This window comes from Phyllostomus discolor, chromosome 10 (assembly GCF_004126475.2).
Source record: "Phyllostomus discolor isolate MPI-MPIP mPhyDis1 chromosome 10, mPhyDis1.pri.v3, whole genome shotgun sequence".
Lineage (NCBI taxonomy): Eukaryota > Metazoa > Chordata > Mammalia > Chiroptera > Phyllostomidae > Phyllostomus > Phyllostomus discolor.
The window spans coordinates 26,844,229-26,859,521 of NC_040912.2; positions in this window are offsets into that span (position 1 = coordinate 26,844,229).

Consider the following 15,293-nt stretch of genomic DNA (forward strand, 5'->3'; position numbering starts at 1 on the left):
ATTTTCCCACCACTGCTTGTTGGAGGTGCTCCTTTCCCCATTGTGTGTTCATGGCATTCTTGCTGAAGATCAGTTGACTGTGTAATATGGGTTTATTTCTGGGTTCTCTATTCTGTTTCACTGATTCCGTTCTGTCTATAGGCCAGTACCACACTGCTTTTATCACCGTATCTTTGTTATATTATTTAAAATCAGGAAGTGTGATGCCTCTAGCTTTGTTATTCTTTCTTGAGATTGTTTTGGCTATTTGGTCCTTTGTTGGTTCCACATCAATTTTAGGATTATTTTATGTGTTTCTGTGAAAAAGGCAATTGGGATTTTGATAGGGATTACATTGAACCATCGGATAAATTTGGGTAGTGTGGACGTTTTAATATATTAAGTCTTACAATTCATGAACATGAAATGTCTTTCCATTTATTTGTCTTTAATTTCTTTCAATAATATTTTTTATTGAAAGAATATTTTTTATTGGTTTTGGTGTGCAAGAGTTTTGCCTTCTAGGTTAGATTTATATGTATTTTGTTCCTTTTGATACTGTTGTTAATGGTATTGATTTCTTGATTTCTTTATAGTACTATTTGTTGTTAGTGTATAAAACCATAACTGATTTTTGTATTTTGATGTTATATCCTGCACCTTCACTGAATTCATTTATTAGTTCTGATGGGTTTTTAAATGTTATCTCTAGAGGTTTGTATATAAGAATATGTGATCTGGGAACAGAAATCATTTTATTTCTTTCTTTCCAGTTTGGATGCCTTTTATATCTTTTTTGCCTAATTGCTCAGAGTAGGACTTCCAGTACTTTCTATCCTGCCATCTTGCTGACATTACAACCTAGTCCTACTTCTTATCAAATATTTGCCTGCTGTTTTATGTGATTTCCCTAAGAGAACAAGTGACTAAAATGGTGATGGCCTACATGGGAGACCAGTGGGGGTGGGGATTTAGGAAAGGCTAGAGCCCTTAAGCCGTACTATAAAGGCTACCTCTTGTACCACTAGGTTGACTCTATCTCTAAAGCTCATGAGGACAGCCTATTGAGCATCTCAAGGTGACATCCAGACTCTAACATATTTATGGGAAGGAATGCGGAATTGTGTATGTGCCTCTGAAACTCCAGTTGAGCAATTCACAAACTAACTTATAATTTTTTTGAAAAGCCGTCACAATGTTTATTTTCTCCGAAGTATGCTGAAGGCATTGCATAGATAGAATAAAATATGTTTCAGCAATGAAAGGTGGATGTCTTAAACTTGAGAGTAATGCTGGCATCTTATAATGGAGTCGTAACTGTTTCAGAGTTGTAATAATCGTGCAGCCTTGGGAAATCCATCTCCAGTGAGCCCAATAATGTAATGCTTTATTCCATTTAGATGTCAGGGTATGGCACAGTAAATTTCCACCCTGCATTTAACCTATATCCTTGGGCACACAGGGCTGTCAGAGAAATACTGCAGATTGTAGTTGTAGCAGTACTTTATGGGTTTAATTTCAGTGTGTTATAAATAGGGGGTGCTTGATTACACCCCAGTGGCAGGTATAACATTTTCTCCTACAAGTCTACAAATTCTAGCTAATCAATTACCTTCTCCTTTGCACTAATTCCACTACCCTCTGTTTTTACTCAAATTCAAAATTCTTTAACAGATTTTTGGTTTTGTGCCTATTTGTTGAATTAACCCCTTAGGACTGAATTTCCTGTGTCCACATTTACTCTTTTTAAAAGTGTTTTCTTCTCTCTTGACTCACAGTAGTGAGTGATTTTTGAGAACAGTCATGCATTTATCATCTCTCCTAGCACCTGGCACAGTGCTGTGCAGAGGGTTGGAGTTCCACAAATGTTTGCAAATGGAATTGTTCTCCTGTTATGAACTCAGCCATCTGGTTGACCTATCTCAGAGTCATACAGGACCACCTAGAACAATCTCAGAATCCTGAGACATGAAAGACCATTCCTGGTCTTTTTCTTCATCTAGAATAGCCATTATAATTCTGTACACATGGTGCTGTGTGTTCCACAAAGCAAAAAGTATAGGTTTCATCAAAAACTGAGCAACACAAATATATGTGACAATTACAGACAGCCTGAGATAAATAAAATTGAACCTGTAGTTTTTGGACCTCACTGTTTGAGCCACTGATAATACTAACCAGTTGGGGTAGCTGGCAGGAAATCCAATAGACAAGGACAATTATTAGCACTGGAGAACTATCCAGAAATACTCATTCTCTGTGGCTATCCAACAATCAATAAGAGTGAACTTTATTATGGGCTGCAAAAGGGAAACCAAGCTTTTAAAGTATCAGTTGCTGTTGTTTTCCAGAGTTTCCAAGTCTCAAACATTCCTTTACTTGATATCCTCCTGAAAATCTCTTCCATTCTTCCCTGATTTCTTATGCCCACAGCTATTGCTGTAGGAGAATATTACAGTAATTAATCAATATCTGATTAAAAGTGTGAAGCTCTTTCATGATCTCCACTAGGTGATTGAATTCCTTCTGCCTGAACAAAAAGATTCTCTTTTAAATTGCTGCAGCAGTAATCGGCGCTGAGTGTGAATGCCAGGCTGCATGTGGCCCATGTGATTGAGTAAGTCTATTTGCTTTGTACCAGAATGTAGAGTAGAGGCCACTCAGTGTTCATCAGGAAGATGGTTACTATAGAATAACCATTAGTCACTTGATCTCTAGTCTAAATGTCTGGTTTCTTTTGACTCCCTATTCCAAACACATACATGCAACCTATTTGTTTTAGTACTTGATTTTATGAAATGTCACTCAATAACTATTTCTGTATATTTCATAGCTAGTTTTCTTTTCAAAAAGTTTTTGAAAGACCCTGTTGTTAGGTAGGCAGCAGAAAAAGCACATGCCTTGTATGGGATAATAAATATCTGTCTTTTAGGCAAGGTTGACTTCCAGTTATCATCAGTGGTTCATCAGTGGTAAAGGTGATGTGAATAGCACAAAGAATTGGAACTCTTAAGTAATAGAACAGTTTCCCATTGAAAACCAATAAATTACCTTAATATTTTCCATCCAGCTTTTTAGCAGAATGAATAAGTAAAAAATTCACCTCATTGGTCTCCTGGAGACCCTCTGATGCACAAGTTTATCATCAGTTAGCAAACACCATCAGAAATGGGACAGCGGAGAAGAGCATGGATAAATAAAGAACATGGATAATTTGCCCATGAATCATCATCAGTTAACTAAAAAGCAAAGCTTTTAACCTAAATCCAAGGAAACCACTTTGCATAGTTGGTTCTTTTTGCATAATGTCGGAAAAAGTAGAAATCAGATATAAAGATAAGATGCTTTCTATTCTACTTTTTGAAACCTGATGAATATTTTTAACTTCTGAGGGGTCTGGGACAGTCTGATGAGAGCTATGGACCCTTTCCGTGGAGGAGTGCACAGTCATAGGGCCACTACAAGAGTAGCATGAATAGAAGAATATATGAAGACAACGATATGATTGATGCCCCCTGGAGTTGTACAATGTTTACATCCAGATAATATTTCCTATTCTAGGGACTCCAGGTGAGGAAACCCTGCCATGTTTGCTCTCTACTGGATCTTTGGAAGAAATGAGTTGAAAATTAAGTAGGCAAGATTGTCCTCTCAGCCAGGCTCGCATATCCACTACTATGGGAAGGCAGTCAGTTGAAGCCTGTCTTAATCACTAGTGTGAGAGTATTTTCAGGTGGTGCCAACCCCAGGAGAAATTCAGTGGCTTTGCTCAGAATGTCACATTTACTTACAGAAGGAACAAGGAGGGACAAATCAATTGGAAAATGCTGTTGCCATAGGTGACCACTGCAAGCAAAATGAATCTCTTGTGCCTTGATATAGCTTTGAGCTGACTTTCAGTCTTCTGCAGCTGGCTTTATTGAGTGTTCTAAATTTTCCTATGCATGAAAGATTTTGAAAATGTAATTCAATTGTCAGTACCACTGGAATGAAAAAAAGCAAGAAAATGGCTGGATTTTGGCTTTTTTTCTGGATTAGATCAGCAGCTGTTGAGCAATAAGTCTACCAAAATGGCAATTTGAGCCAAATAAAACTCAACTAAGTAACACTGTTAACTTCAATCAAGCTTCTTAGAATACTTGAGACAGTGTCAAGGTCAAGGAGAGCAGCCTAAAGAACTGGAAATGTCATTGCTTCCAAATGGGTAATTTCTTTTCCTCTCTCTTACTTCCAAGCTGCCCCCAGTTGCTCTCATTCCCACATTTTTTATTCTGTGCTTTGATGTATAAATGCAGGGAGTACTAAAGGAATGATCTTTTTGAAGACTGTTACTATGAGGGTGGAGAAAAGTTTAAACATATGCAGTTCAACCTCTATGTGTTCTTCCACTTAGAAAGTATTTTTTGAAAGCCACCTAGATACCAAATTTGTGTCTGAGTTCTTATTTTTCTTTAGTACTTCAGAACAGTCTGTTTATCATTAAGGAATCTTAGCGGAGTGACTGAAAAGGAGTACAAATATGACTGGACACAGGACTCTTTGTTCTCACTACAGTGTATCTTCACCTATGACACAAAGCCTCCTTCAAGGACTCAAGGATCTTTGATGAGAAATACATAATGATGCCTAGGATGATTTTGGAAAAAAAAAAACTCAATGTCACTGAACTTGAAAAGGTGGCACTTTTGAATTCATTTGTCACCAATGAAACAAATTTCCTAGAAAGAATATATTTTTAACAAAATTCCAAGATTTTCCATTGGAGGGATCACAGTAAGTCTGATTTCTGACCATATCCATAAGCATTCTCTCCAACCTTCCCACAATGCCATGAGGAAAAGGCAATGCTATACTGATAATGTCCTTGGTTTTATTTCTCCCCTTTCAGAGAGCAGTGCTTTATTTATAGATCAGCTTTGACAAAATGTTTTGGGGAAGCTAGGATTTCTTTAGAAGAGAACAGAAGAGGGGGAATTGGGTTGTGGGACATGTACATTTAGTTCTAAACAGAGGAATCTATTTTTTTTTCTGCCTACTATTACACTGTCATGCAGTAGTATTAGGGGTTTTTTTCTTTAACCTTGAACTTGGAAAATGCTTGAGTCATTAATTTCTTGGGATGCAAACACACTTCCATAAAGTAGCAACTCATTTGACTAAATTGCCCAGTCAATCAAATCTATTGAGAAATGTATAATACACACAGGGAGCACAGGAAGGGCGGGGCTTCTTCCCAAGTAATATTTAGGTAAATGTGAGTGAGCGGAGTAATATAACTGTTAGTGGAGATAAAGAGTTTGGGTCCTTGGGGATAGTATCCTTTCATTGTGGGGCCTTGGTATAATGTCCTCTGTCTACCTGGACAAGAGCTGGCCCTGCTCACATTGCAGCTGATGTCTGTGGCTGTCATAACTCAGTATCTTATCTCTCTGTTTGGTGTCCCTTGCCTACCAAGCCTCACCTGAGCTCTCTCTGGTGTTACAGGTTTCCCCTCATTCCGAGACATCTTCACTGTGGTGGCATCTATAACAGGCTTTTAGCTCTCAACTCCATGGTCTATTGCTTCCACTCTGGGGCTGCAGGAATTTTTGGGTCCCTTCTCTCCTACACACAAACTGTGAGTGAGGCCGGAAAGCCACGTATCAGGGCATCTTTTTTTTTTTCTGCTAAACTACACTGTACCACCTGGTTTACTTCAGTTTGATTCTCCTCCTAATTGACAGACCCATTGTTAAGTTCTGTAGGGGAAGCCAGACAGGAGGCGCCCACTGTCCTCAGTGTCTAGTCCTTTTTTCACCTTATCTGTCATCTCATCTTATCTTATTGTGTCTTACCTCATCTTATCTCTTCTCTCATCTTTTTCTAACTTCCCTCAAACTCCCGGGAACAGGAAAAAAGTAATCTTGCTCTCTCACTCCAAGTCCTATTTTCTTTTGATCAGTGAGAAGTACGTTTTATAGCCCAAAGGTGAAAGGGGTATTTTCTCCACACTCTGAGCTGGACAGATACCGTAAACTGAGTCCTGGACCTTGATATGCTGAAGGAGGTTTTAAAGAAATTTAGCAAATTCATTCTCTGCCTCTCCCCACGATGTCTCTTGACTGAGGACATAAACTATAGAGATATAAGGCTTCAAGTGAATAAAAGTTTACAGGAAGAATGAAAATAAATGACTTTATATTCACAAAGATAGTATGCCTGCCTACAATGGGATTACTCATTGACTGTGCATGTATCCCTGTGTTCTGTGTACTAATGCACAATTTCATCATGTGTGGACAACACCATTAGTGCCCACAGTGAACACACAGTGAGCAGGAGTTCAGGGTTTGAGGGCATGTTCCCAGTCCTCTAAGATTGAGTCCTCTTCCACCAGCATGTCCAAACCTCACTGTATTTAGCAGTCTTCTTTTGTAAAGTGTTTACACAAGGGAGACTCACCTAGTCCTGATGTCATGTAAGTAATTGGTTCTTTGCACATTTGAAAGAATAATTTAATTAGCTAGTCAAAGTATCCCTCTATTAGAGCTCTATTCTTCCAAGATACTGCACATTTCACTCTTCTGGGTCAATGAGCATCCTCTTGTCCATCTTTTAAGTGAGTCTGTTTGTCATAGTGTTGTCATTTTTACTTCTTATCAGCATCCTACTTTCCACAAAGCACCAGCTTGGATGCTGTACTTACCCCTTCTGTGCAATGATCACTTCCCCAGCACAAGTTCAATTGAGGACCCTGAGAAGGTTTCTTAAGTCCACAGCCATTTATACATGCAAAATTTCAGATGTTTAAATGATCATTACTTTGATGATTTAGAACTTAGAAGAATAGGGATAATTTTTGTCTTATATTTGTTGGTTTCCATTAGTTTGTCTAATTACATTTATTATTTAAGCTTTTTCCAGGTTTCAGACAAACTGAAAATGTGAGCCACAAAACTTATTTTAAAAGTGCATACCCACCCTGGCTGGTGTAGCTCAGTGGATTGAGCTCAGGCTGCGAACCGAAGTGTTGCAGATTCAATCCCCAGCCAGGGTACATGCCTGGGTTGCAGGCCATGACCCCCGGCAACTGCACATTGATGTTTCTCTCTCTCTCTATCTCCCTCCCTTCCCTCTCTAAAAATAAATAAATACAGTCTTAAAAAAAAAAAGTGCATCTCCTTCAGCCCTGAGCAGTGTGGCTCAATTGTTTAGGTGTCATCCTGCAAAGTGAAAGGTTGCTGATTCAGCTCCGGTCAGGGTGCAGGTGTGGTCCCTGGTTGGAGCGCACACAGGACGCAGCCCATCAATGTTTCTCTCCCTCTCTTTCTCCCTGCCTTCCTATCTTTCTAAAAATAAGTAAATAAAATCTAAAAAAAAGGTGCATATCCTTTAATATAGAACTAAAATAGTTTTCATTTAGGGAGATATTTGTGGTTCTTTTTTCTTGAAGACAAGTTGTCATCAGTGATCACAGTGATGTAAAGCAGTATATATAGACATGTATTTCTAGACAGTAATTTAGGGTTCCATCATACAATGGTGACAGGAAATCCCACACCGAGATCGAAGTGAGAAATGACACCTAAGTAATGGATTTGGGGGGTAGGCTGATTGGCACTGTGAGGATAAGACTATTTTGTTCCTTGTTGGGAGATTAGTACAGAAATAGATGTGTGAGTCAAACTTCAGCACGGTAATAACTTCCTGACAGGTACTCTCTCCAAACCTAAAGTACATTAAGTTTAAATCCAAAGAGCCATTACACTTCAAATATTTTCTCAACTTTTCTATAAGTTGGAAGAAAAAGGAATTTTGTATCCTAAGTAGAAACCACAGGATTTGGTTGGCATATAAGGTACTGCCCACTGGAGACCATGACAGAAGTTAAACCATGAGGATGAGCCAATTGATTGGCCTGTGGCAGAGAGCTGTGCGACTGACTCGAAGGACCAGGCCGTGGGGCGGGGTGTGAGCTTCCACATGGCCCAGTGTCTGCGAGTGTGGTTGGGAAGAAGTCCCAGCACAGATGAAAAGACATGAGCCTCTGTCTCTTCAACAGCTCAGGGGAACCAGAACCATTTTTGATACATCACAGGTTTGCCTAACTTAGAATATTTTGCCTTTCATAAATCTTGGATGAAAACTTTTTTGACTCCAGTAGCTGTCAGGCTGTTGAAACAGGGCACAGTGAACTCATTTCAAGTTAGTTACAGACACAGATCCACACGAACAGTGTCAGCCGTGGCTTAGATATCGTCCGACTCCTAAGAAAAGACAGGTGAATCATTCATCGAGTGCCTAATAAATTTAGAACAATGTTCTGGGCACTTTTATATCTGACTTAACTCTCACAACCTCCCTGTGAGGTCTGATGCCCAATTAAAGATGTGGGAAGTGACATTTATGAAAGTTAAAGAAATGATCCTCTGTCCTATAGCTAAAAATTGAAAGACTCATTCCTTGAGCTCCGCTGTGCCAAAATTCACTTTTAGTTTTACTCTGTCAAGCTCTCTTTATGAATGACTTTTCCAGAAACTTCTCTACATCCACTGCTTTTAAAAAAGGGTCGTCTTAGCCTTGTCAGACTTACTGCTTAACCCATTGTTCTACTTTTCTAGGGCTGCCATACAAAATGCCACAGACTGGGCAGCTTAAACAATGGAAGTTTATTTTCTCACAGTTCTGGCAGTGAGAAGTATAAAATAAAGATGTCAGCCCATTTGATTTTTTTCTTTTTCTTTTCTTTTATTGTTCAAACACAGGTGTCTGCCTTTCCCCCCCCACCACTCCCCCCCACCCCAGCAATCCCCACCGCCCTCCCTTGATGCCACCCCACCCCTTGGTTTTGTCCACGTGTCCTTTATAGTAGGTCCTGTAAACCCTTCACCCTTTTTGATTTTTTCTGAGGCCTCCTCTCTCCTGTATGAGGACACAGCTGTCCCCTTGCTGTGTCCTCATATGGGCTTCTCTCTGTGCATGCACATCCCTGATGTGTCTTTGTGTGTCCAAATTTTCTCTTCTTGTGGAGACACCAGTCCCACTGGATTAGGGCCTGCTCTATTGACCTCATTGTAACTTAATCACCTCTTTATAGGTTTTACCTCTAAGTGCAGTCTATTCTGAGGTAGTAGGAGTTTGGGCTTCAATGTGTGAGTTGGGAGGGGGAGACAAAACTCAGCTCGTAATACTCACTTGGATAATAATAAAAAACATTGGATCATTTTCTTCTGGCTTTGCATGGTTCTCCCCTACAGCACCCAGCAAAGAACACCAAGTGCTGTCGCAAAGGCTAAATGCAACGCTTACAGTGCTAGTTCTTGTTCTGGGTTTTATTTACAATGTTTAGTTCAGGTCTGTAGTGCCATCCTTACCATGTAGGCGGGTTTCCGGCCTCCTATAGATTGACTTGATACATGTAGTTTAAACCTGTGCAAACACAGTGTTAAAACAGGGGCTCCTTATTCCTGACTGAAGATGCACTACCTGCTTCTGTGTGGTAATGAGCATAGATCATCCTTACGGTGAGAAGAGACTCAGAGCTCTGTTGACAGCAGGACAAAGAGGACCAGTGAGGGCCACTGAACTCCAGAGGGGAGATGAACTGGCTAGGACTTGGAAGGCCATCTTAGCAACTTGACGAGGTGAGTACTAGCAAGGTGGTAGGTGAGAGAGGAAGAATGAGATGGGGGAGTTCTAGGGCCATGTAGTCAGCAGTCCAGAGTCAGCCGTGGGGAAGGGGTTTGGGCACAGGACTGCTGGTATGAAAGGACTGGTCATAACTGAAACAGCAAGATGATAATTATACTAGCTAATGATTATTGCACATCTACTATGTACCAGGCATGTAGGGCTGCATGTATATGTCCTCTGAGCGCTGTACAAACACTTACATGCCCTCTATGATCTTTCTTCCATCTTCTGTGGGTATCAGGACCAAAGGTTTCTCTTCTCCCTCCATTTTCCAGGTCTTCTCTACCCTCTTTCATGTGAGTAGCCATCGAGCCTTCTCTTTCTCCATCCAGAAGTTCAGACTCATCTGATTTCTGGGAGAAGCAGCTAAGAATTTTTTTAATCCTCACCCTAGGACACACTCATTGACTTCAGAGAGAAAGAAAGAGAGGGAGAGAAACATCAATCAGGGATCCAACTTGCAACCTCGGTATGTGCCCTGACCAGGAGTCAAACCTGCGATCTTCCAGTTTATGGGACAACATGCCAACCAACTGAGCCACACCAGCCAGGGCCACCTTAGGATCTTCATCTAGCTAGTAGGTCAGGGATTTCTTCCTCTCTTGGTTTCTGCTTTGTCATGGCTGGGAGGAAGAAAATCAGCATTTCTGGTGCCATGAGAGAAGAGATGGGAGAGGGGTCAATATGCATCATTTAAAAAAGGAAGATAGAAATGTCAACATAGAGCCCAACAACAAATCCTTGATTATTGTCTGTCTCTTCCAACTAGAATGTAATTTCCATCAGAGGAGATGCCTCTCCCAGGCGCATGGCTCCAGCTCTAGCAGATGCAACCAACACGTATTTGCTGAGTGAACCAATGAGCTCTGTGAAAATTTGAGCAGTTAAAGGCATGCACATGAGAATTCTTTCTGGTGGTCATTTGCCTCAGACTTGCTTAACTTCCTGGGCTATTTTCATATATATTTTTGCTCAAAATCATAGACACAGAGGCCTTTAAGAACTCTTTATAGAATATTATCCCACAATAGAACCTCCTACACTTTGCCCAAGAAAAAGGATGAAGGTAAGCCCTGAGACATATCAGCCTTTCTATAATTGAAACTCTGTTTATCCAGACATGTTTCCATGTATTAACAGAGGCCAGATACTGTCTTGTGTATTGAATTGAGGCAGGTTTTTGGAAAAAATAAATTCTTTTTTATTGTTACTCTAGTTTTATTTTTCAAGAATGCTGAAGTTCAGCAGCAAATGGGAAGCCCTTCAGACAAGATTTCATGCATTTGGCTTGTAAAATCAGAGCACAGATTCTGAATCCAGACAACTGAGTTGAAATTCTAGCTCCCCACTTGCTGTCTTACAGGGTTTTGGCAAGATGTTTAACCTGTCTCATTGGGTTTCAGCATTTATAATACAGGGATCAGAATAATGCCTGCCTCCTAGGGTACTGTGAGAATTACATGAGCTATGTATGTAACGCAGTTAGAACGGAGTTTGGCACACAGGAGAGCAATTAAGTGTCACTGTTACTGTAATAGATAGAGGAGTCCTTTGCTTGGCATTCAGTGAGAATGTACTTGTTACAGGGCCTGGTGTGCGATCTAAATGGGAGAGGCAGCAGACAAAAGACCTAATAAAGATGCATGCCTGTGATGCACATTTTATATACATCACATCATTTAATCTTTACATTATTCCCATTTATACAACAAAACCAAAATAAATAATAAATAGATAGCCTTAGGTTAAGTACATGTAAGTTCCTGCTCCTAGTAAACGACAGAACCAGACTTAAAGTGTGGCTTTTTCAGAGTCTGAAGCCTGTTTTGTTTGAATAGTTTAAGTGCAGAACTACTTAGAGGAAATTGAAGTTTAGAAAATGTTCAGCTATAGGATTCTGTGCTAAAAGTGTTAAAGTGGCTATGGAATACCTAATTTGGTTTCCCAAAATAAGTAGATTATCTCCTGGGGGAGAGGAGTAATTTCCCTTGTAGGATATTGTAAAACCTTATCTCTTTTTCACTGAGGCAGATCGTGACCTAAAATATGGATTTAGAAATACAGTTTTGGTTTCATAGAAATTTTCATAAGCAGAATGGGAACTGGTATGGGGGTGTGGAAATCATATCAGCTGTGATTTAAGTTCCTATAGCTTACTGTTCTTACTTGTGCCTATAGTTAAAAAAAAAAAAAAGGAGCCCTACTAAGTCTTTAGTGGACCTATACTAGAAACAAGATCCCTGTCATGTTATCATGACCTCCTGTGTGTGTTTCTTGGGCTCAGCGTGTCCTTTCCCCCATTTGATTTTATTCATGTGGGAGTCTTGGAACATGTGGTGTGTTTTCACGTGTAAAATGTATGTGCGTGGGGAGGAGGGTGGTGTTCTCCTGTCTTATGCTTCAGTCTCTATTTAATAATTTCACCCTTTTACATTTCTCTCTCTGTGTTTACTTTCACTTGATTTCACTTTGCCTTCTCTTCTTTCACCGCAATATAGACCTGAAGTCTGTGTTATTTATACCTAATGAAGTTTTATGCTCTCTGTTCTTACTTTAACCTATGAAAAGAATAGGTGATATTTGTCTCTGTTTAAAAAGCTGGCGCATGTGGACTTATGTTAATTTTTATTCTTGACAGCATAAAAAGATTTCCATCTCATTTAAAATAACTGTTAAATAAACTGGGCAAATTATATAAAGTAGCAGCATTGAAACTGAGACTGAAGTAACATGTCCACCTAAATAAAGGTTATAAATAAAGAGATTTGAAGATGGAAAAATGCCCTTTAAGGGAGTACAGTCTATTTAATTATTTCCAAGTAGACACTGAATTCATCCTTGGAGGAGTCCTTCATTGTTAAGTCTTCTAGTCGTGCTGATGTCAAAAAAAAAAAAGGCCTATCTGATGTTCCTGGCAATTCACCTAAAAGCGGATGGATGCTGGTATTCAGTATTCTGTTTAGCAATGAGGTTGAGTTGATAGTAAAAATGAGCCTATGTAGAATCAGAAATTGCTCTGGACCTGAAATGCATTGTGTGTTCTTGGAAGATGTGATGATTTTTGTGCAAGTATTTTCTCCCAGGAACGGAGACTTTCTTCTAGCAGACAGGATGGGCAGCCCTTATCTTCTCTTCAGAGAGCTCTGGGAAAGGAGTGGGGCTCAGCTGACATGGACCATTTTTTCTGCACTGTTGGTAAGGGCTGAATGAGCCACAGTTTGGGAAATGTACTGTGGCCATGACAAATGGGGCAAACCCACCTTATTCCTGGGTTTGGAATACTTTCCTTAAAGGGAGTGGATCTTCCCAGTGTCAGTCATCCTGGGACAGGAAATAAGCTGAGTCTTAGGAAGAAAAGACTTCCTGCTTCTCTCTGCAGGGGAAGCATTTGGGCCTGGACTCCCAGGTGCAGACACACCTAAAGCTTCCTGTTGGTGAGCGCAGAGAAGGGAGCAGAGTGAGAGCCCCCCACTGGAGGCCTGCCAGGAAACCCGCAGGGAGGCTCAGGGACTCTCCGAATAAAGCTTCTAACAGCACTCTCAGTTGTGCTTCTTTGGTCTTCCGGTTTTCAGTAAACTCCTTAACAGCTGATTTGGTCTTAGCTGTATGTGAGTCCGGAGAATTGAGATTTCTCAGGGGGTTCTATCGGGGGAAGACAGATGGGCCTAGAAGTGAGTCGATAACACAGGGGTCACCTGCACCCAAGGAGGTGGCCTGGCAGCAAGCAGAGAATGCAGAGCAGAGAAAAGCTGAAGGACTTTCAGAGCATTGCCCTGGGGAACTTCTGGGAAACCACAGGTGAAGAGATGGCCATTGGAAGAGGCTCATTTCTGCCAGGTGGACAGTGAGGGTTCATACGATCATGCTTCTACATGTAAAGAGGAAGCCCCACCTCCTTGGGTAGTCGCAGAAGAGGAGGCCAGCAATACGTGGGATTGATTTGAAAAATTTATAGCAGTGATTTAAAATTCATGCTACACTAAAGGCTCAAGATAAATATAAGTTAACAGACAACAAATTTCAGCTCACTCAATAAAATGAATCGTATGAATGTGTAACTTAATGAGAAGAATAGATTCTATCTGTTAGAGGGCTGCTACCCTTTTTAAAACAAATTATTATTTTAATACGATTAATTAGCCATTCAACAAAGCAAATATTTTCACCTAAATTAAATATGTTGGCAGAATGATTAGTTTCCACACGTTTGCTATGAGTCTCTTACATTTTTTATGAATAAATAGATTAGAATCTATTCCACATTATCTTGCCTCGGTGTCAGCATTCTGCCCCTCCCAGAACCCTGTTTCATGCAGAAATGTTCAACAAGGCCTTTCTGAATGTAGGACAGGAAGAGGGTAAAACATTGAAAATCTAAACACTATGTGAAATCCATGCAATTCAGCAGAAATATAATAGAGAAACCCTGAAAGAGGGTCTGTTTTTGAGTTCCTGGCTGTGTCATGTGGTGGACACTAATCAGTTAATTGATTCTTCTGAGCCTTGGTTTCCCCCATCTGTAACCCCACAGGATTATTTAGAAAATGCAATGATACAATGTTTACAGGAAATGCTATGAAGTGTAGGCAGTCCATCACATCTGTCTTGTTTTCTTGCGCTCCTGGGATTCTGGTGGGAGTGGGGGTGGGGGTGGTGGGAAATCCCTAATCAGGGGGCACAAGTAGAGAAATCCAAGCAATATCAGCCCAAAATATCTGAGTTATAAGATTCTTTTAAATCTTAATGTTTGGGGCCCTGGCTGCTGAAGCTCAGTGGATTGACTGTGAGCCTGTGAACCAAAGGGTCGCAAATTCGGTTCCCAGTCAGGGCACATGCTTGGGTTGCAGGCCAGGTCCCTGGTAGGGGGTGCACAAGAGGCAGCCAAACATTGGTGTTTCTCTTCTTCGCTTCCTCCCTTCCCCTCTCTCTAAAAATAAAGAAAGATAATCTTTTTTAAAATCTTAATGTTTGGGGGCTTATTAAGTAGCTTCCTAAGCCAAAGCTCCCAAACCTGGCTGTGATTCAAAAAAATCTTGTGAAGATCTTGGCCCCAAGCCCTGCCTCTCAGTGGTCATCTTTGAGACTTTGAGACTCCAAAGCTGACTGATTGCTGGGCATTGCTGAATAGATTGACTGTGTCAGATCTTGCACAAAAACTTACTGGGACCAACTCATGGCAGTTGTTTTTTGTACAATTAAGGATATACTGGAAAGTTGTGATTAACAAGATAAAGGAAAAGTTCCTGAGAATCTATAAAAATGGTTTAAATGACTTTCAAGCTATAATACCCTAGATAGCATGAGCACTGTTTCATCTGAATGAGTATTTGAGGGGAAAGTTCTATTTTATAAAGAGGGAAAAAAGCCCTGGCTGGTGTAGCTCAGTGGATTGAGCTCAGGCTGTGAACCAAAGCATCGCAGGTTCGATTCCCAGTCAGGGCACATGCCTGGGTTGCAGGCCACGGCCCCCGGTGACCGCACATTGATGTTTCTCTCTCTCTCTCCCTCTTTTTCCATCCCTTCCTTCTCTAAAAATAAATAAAATTTAAAAAAATAAAAAAAATGTTTCTTTCATTAAAAAAAAAGAGGGAAAAAAACTCATGTTCATTGGCCAGCTGCATTGGGCTAGGCACTGTGCTAGA